This window comes from Orycteropus afer, unplaced genomic scaffold, assembly GCF_000298275.1.
Source record: "Orycteropus afer afer isolate SDZICR_OR568_19922 unplaced genomic scaffold, OryAfe1.0 scaffold00031, whole genome shotgun sequence".
Lineage (NCBI taxonomy): Eukaryota > Metazoa > Chordata > Mammalia > Tubulidentata > Orycteropodidae > Orycteropus > Orycteropus afer.
Window position 1 is genome coordinate 5,416,029 of NW_006921618.1, and position 8,705 is coordinate 5,424,733.

Genomic DNA, 8,705 nt, shown 5'->3' on the forward strand with positions numbered 1-8,705 from the left:
CCCCCCCCCCAGCCGCTCGCCAGTCCCTTCCCGAGGCCCCGCTCTCCTGGCGCCTCTGGACCCGCTCCCACGGAGCCTCGGGAAGGAGGGGGGAGGAAAAGGGGCAGCCCCGCCTCCCCAAGGAGAGGGGAGCGCCTCTTTACGCCGGGCTAGCCCGGGATACCCGGCTCCCAGCGCCTGCTGCGTCCAATGGGGACCTCCTGGGCTTGCTTCCCTCTCCCCTCGGGGACCTCCCTTCCAGCAACAGCCATGACTCTGGGGACAGGCTGAGGCCTCAGAGCCGAGGAGAGGGCTCCCTGATCCCGGGAGGGAGATTAGGGCAGCCCCAGAGGCCGAGGAGGCGCATCTACCTGGCAGATGGTTAACTCCGAGGGGGCAAGGTGCGTGTGGAGGGCTCCTTATCTCGCCCAGAGCCAGCAGCACCTGCTCTTTCCTTGGAGGCGGCCTACACTCAAGAGGAAACGCCTGAACAGACAGGGGCAGCCATCCTCCAAGGCCATGCAACTTGCAGGAGGCAGGGCTAGGTAACACATCCAGTTCCCCCTGCCCTGGAGGTTAGCTCTAACCTGGCTCATCCTGCTGCCCTACAAGGGGTCACCTCAAAAGTGGAAGAACACCCACAGGTTCATGCTCCCCTTAGATCTAGAACTTTGGGTGGACAGGTAAAGGCTGAAGTTGGAGGGAAACGGGTGTTTTTTTAGTGGCATGACATCTGGTAGAGTCCCTTTCCCAAGCTGTTGTGCCTGACCTCCAGAGATTAGACCCCTTGTGTAGGGGAGGACAGGGAGGAAAGGAGCTGAGACACAGGAGACTGGGGCACTGTGGCAGATGGAATGGGCATGACCTTTGAATTGGCTTTGAATCTCAGCCCTGTCATTGACTAGCTGTGTGACTTTGGGCAAATCACATTCCCTCTCTGAACTCCCATAATCTCAGCTATAAAATAGGGTCTGCAGCTAGGGACTATTATGAGAACAAAACAAACTCAGGCTCCCAGTGCCTGGCTCAGAGTGGATGTTCAGTAAATACGAGAGGAGTGACTTAATGGATGAGCACTTCATTTATTCACACTTCTGAGCAATCAGTTTGAAGAATCCTTAGAGATGACCTTCTCATTTTCAGATGGGGAAACTGAAGCTCAAAGAGGGTCAGAGGCTTACCCCAAATCCCACAAGCTAGTCAATGGCAGAAGCAGCAGGTCTCCAGGCTCCCTTTGCTCCACTCTGTAAGCTTCCTGTCTCTATTCATTGAGGCTTTACCAAGTGTCTGCTTGGAGGTTAGCATCGGGCCAAGTGCCCAGAGAGAAAACAAAAGGATACCAAGCAGACTGATAAAGTTACAGCAGCAAGAAGCTATTACATTTGTATTGTGCTTTCTAGTTTGTTTTTTTTACCCAAAAAAGCATTTTCACATTCATTACTGACCTTGCTTCTCTAAACAAATAACCTTTTGAGGTAGAAAGAGGAGACATTGCATCCCTGTTTAACTGATGTAGCAGAAAGAGGATGTGACTTGCTCAAGGTCACAGGCTAGTGATGGAGCCAGGAGAAACCCTCCGCTCAACTTTGAGTCCAAGTCCCTGTAGGGGATTCCCTGAAGTGGTGACAGCATGAAAGACTGGGACCACCCCCCTCATCTCCCACTTCACCTGCCTCCTTCCTGGCAGCTGAGAATTACTAAGCAATTTACATGCTGAGCACCTGCAATAGTCCCACTGTATAGAAATAAAAAGAGGGTTAAGTACTCCCTGCACACACAGTGAGTGAGAAGCAAAAGAGAAGCCAGGTTACACGTACCATCTGTTTTCATGTTTACCTTGCCTTGTTCCAAACCAGGTTCAAGGTGGGAGCATCCCACCTTCCCAGCTCAGTGCCTACCTTCTGACCGAACCACACACCCTCCCAGGCATGTAGCTCTTTAACAGTTTGAAAAAAGGTTTCCATGATGATTATGTCCTGAGAGCGTCTAATCAACCTTCTGACCATCAGGCCCATTTTGCAGAGAAATTACCTGAAGGTTGAGATGTCTCCAAGGTCATACAGAAATTCTCCAAAAGAAAGTGTGAATCAATATAATGTTCAGTTCACCGCCGGCTCTCCCAGTGCTCCATTCCATAGGCCTCAGCAGATCTTCAACTTCTTCCACCCTTCAGTGGAACATAACTTCATTCTGAAGCCCCAGGCCTCGATGCAAATGTATGCCGTAGGGCTCCACTCCTGCCCACCACCATCTGAGGGGCTGGCTCTGAGCCATTGGGTAGTGTAGTGCTAAGGCACTTGGCTGCTAACCAGAAGGCTGGTGGTTCAAACCCACCAGCTGCTCCTCAGAAGGAAGGTTGGACAATCTACTTCCATAGTAATACTGTCTCAAAAACCCAAGGAAGGTCGCTGTGAGTTGGGTCCAACTCGACGGCACATAACAACAACATAAGGAAGATACCAGGTCCAGGTGGAGGAATGGACTGAGTAAGGCAGAAGTGGTGGTTGCCCATCAAGCCACCCAGAAAGGAAGCCTGGCAGTGCAGGGTCTCTGCAGCAGACTATAAGCTCCAAAGGCTGAGAACCCAAGTTCACCTCCCTGCTCTGTCATTTCCTCGCTTTGTGATCATTTCACCTCTCTGTGCTGCCATTTTCTCATCTGTCCAGTGGGGATCATAATCACTCCCACTGCCTGGTTTGCTCTGGGGAAGGTAATCAGATATGCATCCTATGCCTGGGACACAGTAAGTGCCTTTCTCAGTCCACTCCTCCACCTGGACCTGGTATCTTTCACATACCCTTGCGCAAGTGGCTCAGAGCCAGCCCCTCAGAACTGATTGGCAAGAACGGAGCCCGAAGGCATACCAAAAAAAAAAAAAATCTTTACCGAAATAGTATGCCCCATTATCCTTCCTTGGAGCAGCTGGTAGGTTTGAACTGCCAAACTTCTGGTTAGTATTCAAATGTCTTAGGTACCGCACCACCACAACTCCTTTTAAGTTCTCAATACCTGTAGTTAATACTATTAATTATTGACTCTTTCTGTGGCCTCGACCAAGCCACTTCTTTCCTCTAGGCCAGTGACCTACATCATAAAATGGGAAACTTGGAGAAGATTGCATAATTTTTTCAGCTACTAAACCAGTTCTCTCAAATCAAATGTAGATAAAAGTGGAGCTGCCTGCGTGAGGCAAAGGTGGGGGTCCCAGAGCCCTTCCTGCTCAACTTCCCCCTCAAGCCTCACCTGAAAGTTCCTCCACTGAACTCCAGGACTCTGTAGAGTTGAAAACCATGGGACTGGATCCTTGTCACCTTTATGGGCTCTTTCAGCACCAACATTCTAGGATCAGACTCGTGCATCTGAAAGCCCCACCGTGCACTGGGCCGTGGGCATTGCAAACCAGAGGTTGGAGGTTGGAGTCTAGCCAAAGGTGCCTGAGAAGAAAGGCTTAGCCACTGACTTCTGGACAATCGGCCACTGAAAACCCTATGGAGTCGTTCTACGCTGACATACACGGGTCGCCATGAGTCAGAATCAGTAAGACACAACTGGTCCCGGTCCTGAAACTGGATACACTGAGCCCCGGGCTGGTGCTGGTGGGATGGAAAACAGGAGGGCCGGCATCAGATAGATGCTTAGCACACGTTAGTTCCTTTTGTTCCCATCTTCTCCCTCCTCTCCAGATAGGGAAACTGAGGCACAAAACAGGCAGCAGCATGAGAGTGTGATGGCAAGAAAACTTGGAGAAGAATGTGGCTGTGGGCTGTCCTAGCTGCAGTTGTGGGCCATCAGCTGGCAGGCCAGACCAGGCCCCCATAGAGATGAGCACTGGGCATACAGAGCCTTGTCAGAACTGGCTCAGACCCTAGGTGGTCAGCAGGGAAGGCCAGGAGGAGGGTGACTGTGATTCATTGCCATGCCAGTGGCCAGACAGTCACCTCCAGGGATGCTAAGTGGCCTCCCCGCAGGGAATCACCACTCAAGCCAAGGCTGGATGAAACCCCACCTTACCACTAATTCTCTCAACCCAGTGACAGGCCTGGGTGTAGGTAGCTCCCCACCCTCCATAAAAGGCAGGGCCTCTGCCCCCACTTCCCCACAACATGCACGCACAAACACAGACAGTGAGAGAAGAGCATATGGAGTGAGCAGAGGTGGCTTAGATCTAGAATCAAAGAACATTCATTCATTCAGCAAACATTTGTTGAGGATTTTTGTAGCAGGTATAGTCCTTTCCCCAATACAATGCAAGGAGTGTTGGGTGCTTTTCTTTGTTTAATCACTAAGACACTTTCTTCAAATAAAATATTATAAGGAATCTCCATAGATAAAAAGTACAGAAAGGGCTAGTTGTAGGTTCCCAACTCCCAGCTGGGCCCCAAAGGGCTTCCAAAAGCTGTCCGGAGCTCTGCAGGACACTGTCTGAAAACCATTCCTAACAGTGCTTACAATGCCCCAGGGTCACGCCAAGTGCTATCTACATATCTGTACTCAAAATGAGCCTACAAGGTGGCTGTCACTGTCATCCCTATGTTCCTGATGAGGACTCAGGCCAGAGAAGTCTGAGTGAGGAACCCAAAGTGAGAGAGGTTGTGGGTCTGACTCCCAAAGCTAAGCTCTCCATTGCTGGGCAACAGTGCCTCCCTGAGGACACCTGGGAACCAGGAAACCAAGAACAAGCCTCTTGTCTCTATACCTGTTTACCAATGGAAATTGAGGGGAAGGGTAGATTGTTGTTGTGTGCCCTCGAGTCGGACCCAACTCATAGCGACCCCTCATTGGGTTTCTGAGGCAGTATTCCTACGGAAGTAGATTGCCCAAACTTCCTTCCTAGGAGTGGCTGGTGGATTTGAACCGCCAGCCTCCTGGTTAACAGTCAAGTGCCTTAGGCACCACACTACCAGAGCTCTTGGTAGATAGATTGTTGTTGTTGTTGTTGTTATGTGCCATCGAGTCGGCCCCGACTCATAGCGACTAGTGACTCTAAATCTTTTGTCCTCCAAGGACCCCTTTGGGAATCTGATGAAGAGGTGGATGCTCTTTCCCAGATAAGGAACATTGTGTTTACAATTTCCAGGGCATCCTTGAGCCCCAAAGTCCCCTCAGATGAATACAGGGCTAGATCCTGTAAATTATATTATTCCCCACCAATGTCCTGTGACAACAGGCCACTTTGCCAGTTGCTGTGTAGTTGATTCCGACTCATGGTGGCTCAAGTGTGTCACGTGAGTCAAGTGAGTAGAACTGTGCTCTGTGGGGTTTCCAGCGGCTGAGTTTTCAGAAGTAGATCACCAAGCCTTTCTTTCTAAGCGTCTCTGGGTGCATTCGAACCTCCAACCTTTTGGTCAGCAGCCGAGCATGTTAATTCTTTGAATCACAGAGGGACTCTTTGTGACAACAGAAGGCCTTTGTGTTTCTTGAGCCCAGAGGCAGTAGAATCAATTGACAAGGGCTTCTCCCTGATTGCCTGGGGTTAGTCCTCCGAGGCTCAACCTTGAGTATTGGGATGTGGCCACTAACTGCTGCGTCCACCTCCCACCTGTGCACAGTTCGGGACCCTTCTCTTCCCAAGCCCTGTTGTTTATGCCCTTTACCATCCCATGGATGTGATGGCATTTGATCTCCATGACAACCCTGTGAGGTTGGCAGGTCACAGAAGTGCTCTCTCCCATTGTATGGTGGAGAAAAGTGAGTCCCAGATGAGGAAGATAACGTGTCCAACCAGAGATAGGACCGGGACTGAGACCCCAGGTCTCCCGACAATCAGCCTGGCATCTATTAACAAGACCTAGTGAAGAGCAAGTTAAAGGAAGGGGGGAAATCAAAGACCAGAGCTCAATCCCAGCTCCACTGCCTGCCTGTGTGACCTTGAGACAGTCACTTTACTCTCTGAGCGAGAATTCTCCTCATCTATTAAAAGGAGGCCACCACTTGTCTGTCAGTTTGTCAAGCTGTTTATGTGTTGCTGTCATGCTGGAAGCAATGTCAATGGTATTGCAAATACCAGCAGGGTCATTCATGGCGGCCAGGTTTCAAGGGAGCTTCTAGACTAAGACAGACTAGAAAAAAAGGCCTGGAAGTCTGCTTCTGAAAGTTACTCATGAAAACTTCATGGAGCACAGAACGTTGTCTGATTCACTTCCTTTGGACACATCATCAGCAGATATCAATTGCTGGAAGAAGACGTCATAGTTGGTGAAGTCAAGGGCTGGTGAGTGCAAGAGAGACCCTTGTTGAGATGAGCTGGCACAATAGTCACAACGATAGACCTGAAGATGCTGGTGACTGTAAGGATGATGGAGAACTGGTACCATTTTGTTCTGCTGTGTATAAGGTCACCATGAGTCAGTCACCTCAATGGCAGCTGTCTATCAGTCTGCCCCTCTCGCTTTATATATCTATATATATATACATATATCCATCTCTCTCCCTGTCTCTCTCCATCTCTCCCTCCCTCTCTCTCTCTCTCTTAAGCACCCAGGTCTCTTGCTTTGTCTCTCATTACCTGCTTACTCAAAAGATGTGAGTCCCTTATTCATGGAGTATTCCTGTACATCATTACTTTTTGTGACTCAAAAGAGAAATAAATAGGAAGCAAGCCTATCTGGTATGGCTTTTCTAGCCATAGTCTCTGTAACTCCCACCAGATTACTGGGTGGGACCATGCAAATAAGGTGTAGAGAACTCTGATGTTGAGATTGGTTAGTTTTGTCACTCTGCAAGGTTTAAAATGAGCCCTCCTAGAGATAAGAGATGGGAATCTCACTGTCATCAAGAGAGAAGAGCTGGAGGTGAAGTAGTGTGCATCCTTGGACCTGAGATCCCTGCACTGGACCTCCTTGGCAGAGACGCCTGGCAGAGAGCGATGGCTGGCAGAGAGAGACACCTGGCAGAGAGACTATTGCAGTGGAACCAAGAGGCACGATGAACCAGAGCGGCAGGTTTACCCGGCCCACAGAGCAAGAAAGCTGAGTGCCCTTGGGCAGGAGACTTGCTGGTAGAGTGGGCTGCACCTAGGTGTACCTATTGGTAAAAATAAAGGAGCTTTGTAACACTTGCCCAAGCAGGGCAGAGGCCAGACAAAGAAGCCAAAGGCTACAGAGGTGAGCCAAAGGGCACAGTTGAGGGCAGACTGTCCTGATTGAAGAATTATATCCTGAGTAAGTTCCTGAACTTAAATTGTAGCCCGTCATTCCCTTAATAAACCCCATAATCATGAGTATTGTCTGTTGAGTTCTGTGTGGCCATTGCACCAAATTGTCAAACCCAGAAGAGAAGTGGTGAGTGCCGTAGGAGGACAGGTAGTGTCAGGATTGATAAAAGGCTGGAGGGTGGTGGCATGTCTGGCCTCATAAGAATAAGCTTTGGGCTGCTGATGGAGATTCTGTCTTCCTCTTGTGAAGTTAGAGGAGGTCAGAAGATGCCGATCCGACACCCATTATGCACCTGTAGAGATGGAACCTCAAGGACACAGGACGGGGCAACGTTTCATTCTGTTGTATGTAAGGTCTCCATGAGTCAGAGGCAACTTGATGGCAGCTAACAACATGAAATGGACGTAACAAGATCAGCCTCAAAGGCCTGCAGTCAGAGCCAGACGAGGTGCTGACTGGGTCATTAAGGTAAGAGCAGGGGACAGTTCCATACCACGAGTCCCACCACCAAAATCTCCCAGAGCCTGCAGGGGTGGACAGAAGGGTCTTTTTTTCCTAGGGAATGAATTTTCTATGTAACAGGGAGGGTGGGAGAGTGGAGAGCAGCCACTTCGTGGTCACAGGGGCCCTCCCCACTCTGCTGCCACCAGAGCCTGGGCTGAGCAGGGGGTTAGGGAGGAGGGAGAGCTGACCTGGGAGAGGAGGTGCTGGGCAAGAACGAATCCAGGCGAGTCCAACCCACGAAAATGGACAAAAAACCACCTACTGCTGTCTAGTCGATTCTGACTCCCAGCAACCGCATTGGGTTTCGGAGGTGGTAAATCTTTATGGAAGTAAATTGCCCATAAAATGTTGCTTCCATGGAGTGTCTGGACGGTTTGGACCATCAACCTTCTGGTTAACAGTCAGATGCCTTGGGCACTGTGCTACCAGAGCTCCAAAATGGACAGAAATGCAAAATTCATTGTTGTCATGTGCCAACAAGTGGATTCCAACTCACAGCCTCATAGGGTTTCCAAGACTGTAATCTTTATGGAAGCAAACTGCCATATCTTTCCCTTGCAGAGAGGCTGGTGGGTTCAAACTACTGACCTTGCGGTTAGCAGCTGAGTGCTTAACCACTGCGGCACCAGGGCTCCTTCTGAAAGGCTACAGAAACCTCAGTGGGAAAGGTAGACCACATACAGAGAAAGAGATTCTTACCCACTCAGAGGCAGAGGCAACTGGGCAGGCAAGACAGGAATGGCAAGTGAAAGGATGGGGATGGAGAAGCCTGACACACAGAAGAAAGAGTGGAAGGCGGCAATGACAAGACAGGGCAGTGAGAGCAAGGAGAGAGGTCAGGCTCCGAAAAGCAGAACTTCCCCATTGAGGAAGACCTTCTGTGGAGAAAGTCACAATCCATACTCCATGATTTTTCTAAGCATCCTGTAACAGCGTGAAGTCATTTGCGTATTTTAAGAACATAGTATACATTCTGCATAACTCGTTTTTGTTTAAAGATATCATGGTTAGTATAATTAGAGATATAAATGCCTGGGAAATTATAGGGGGAGAAATGTGGGATGTTTT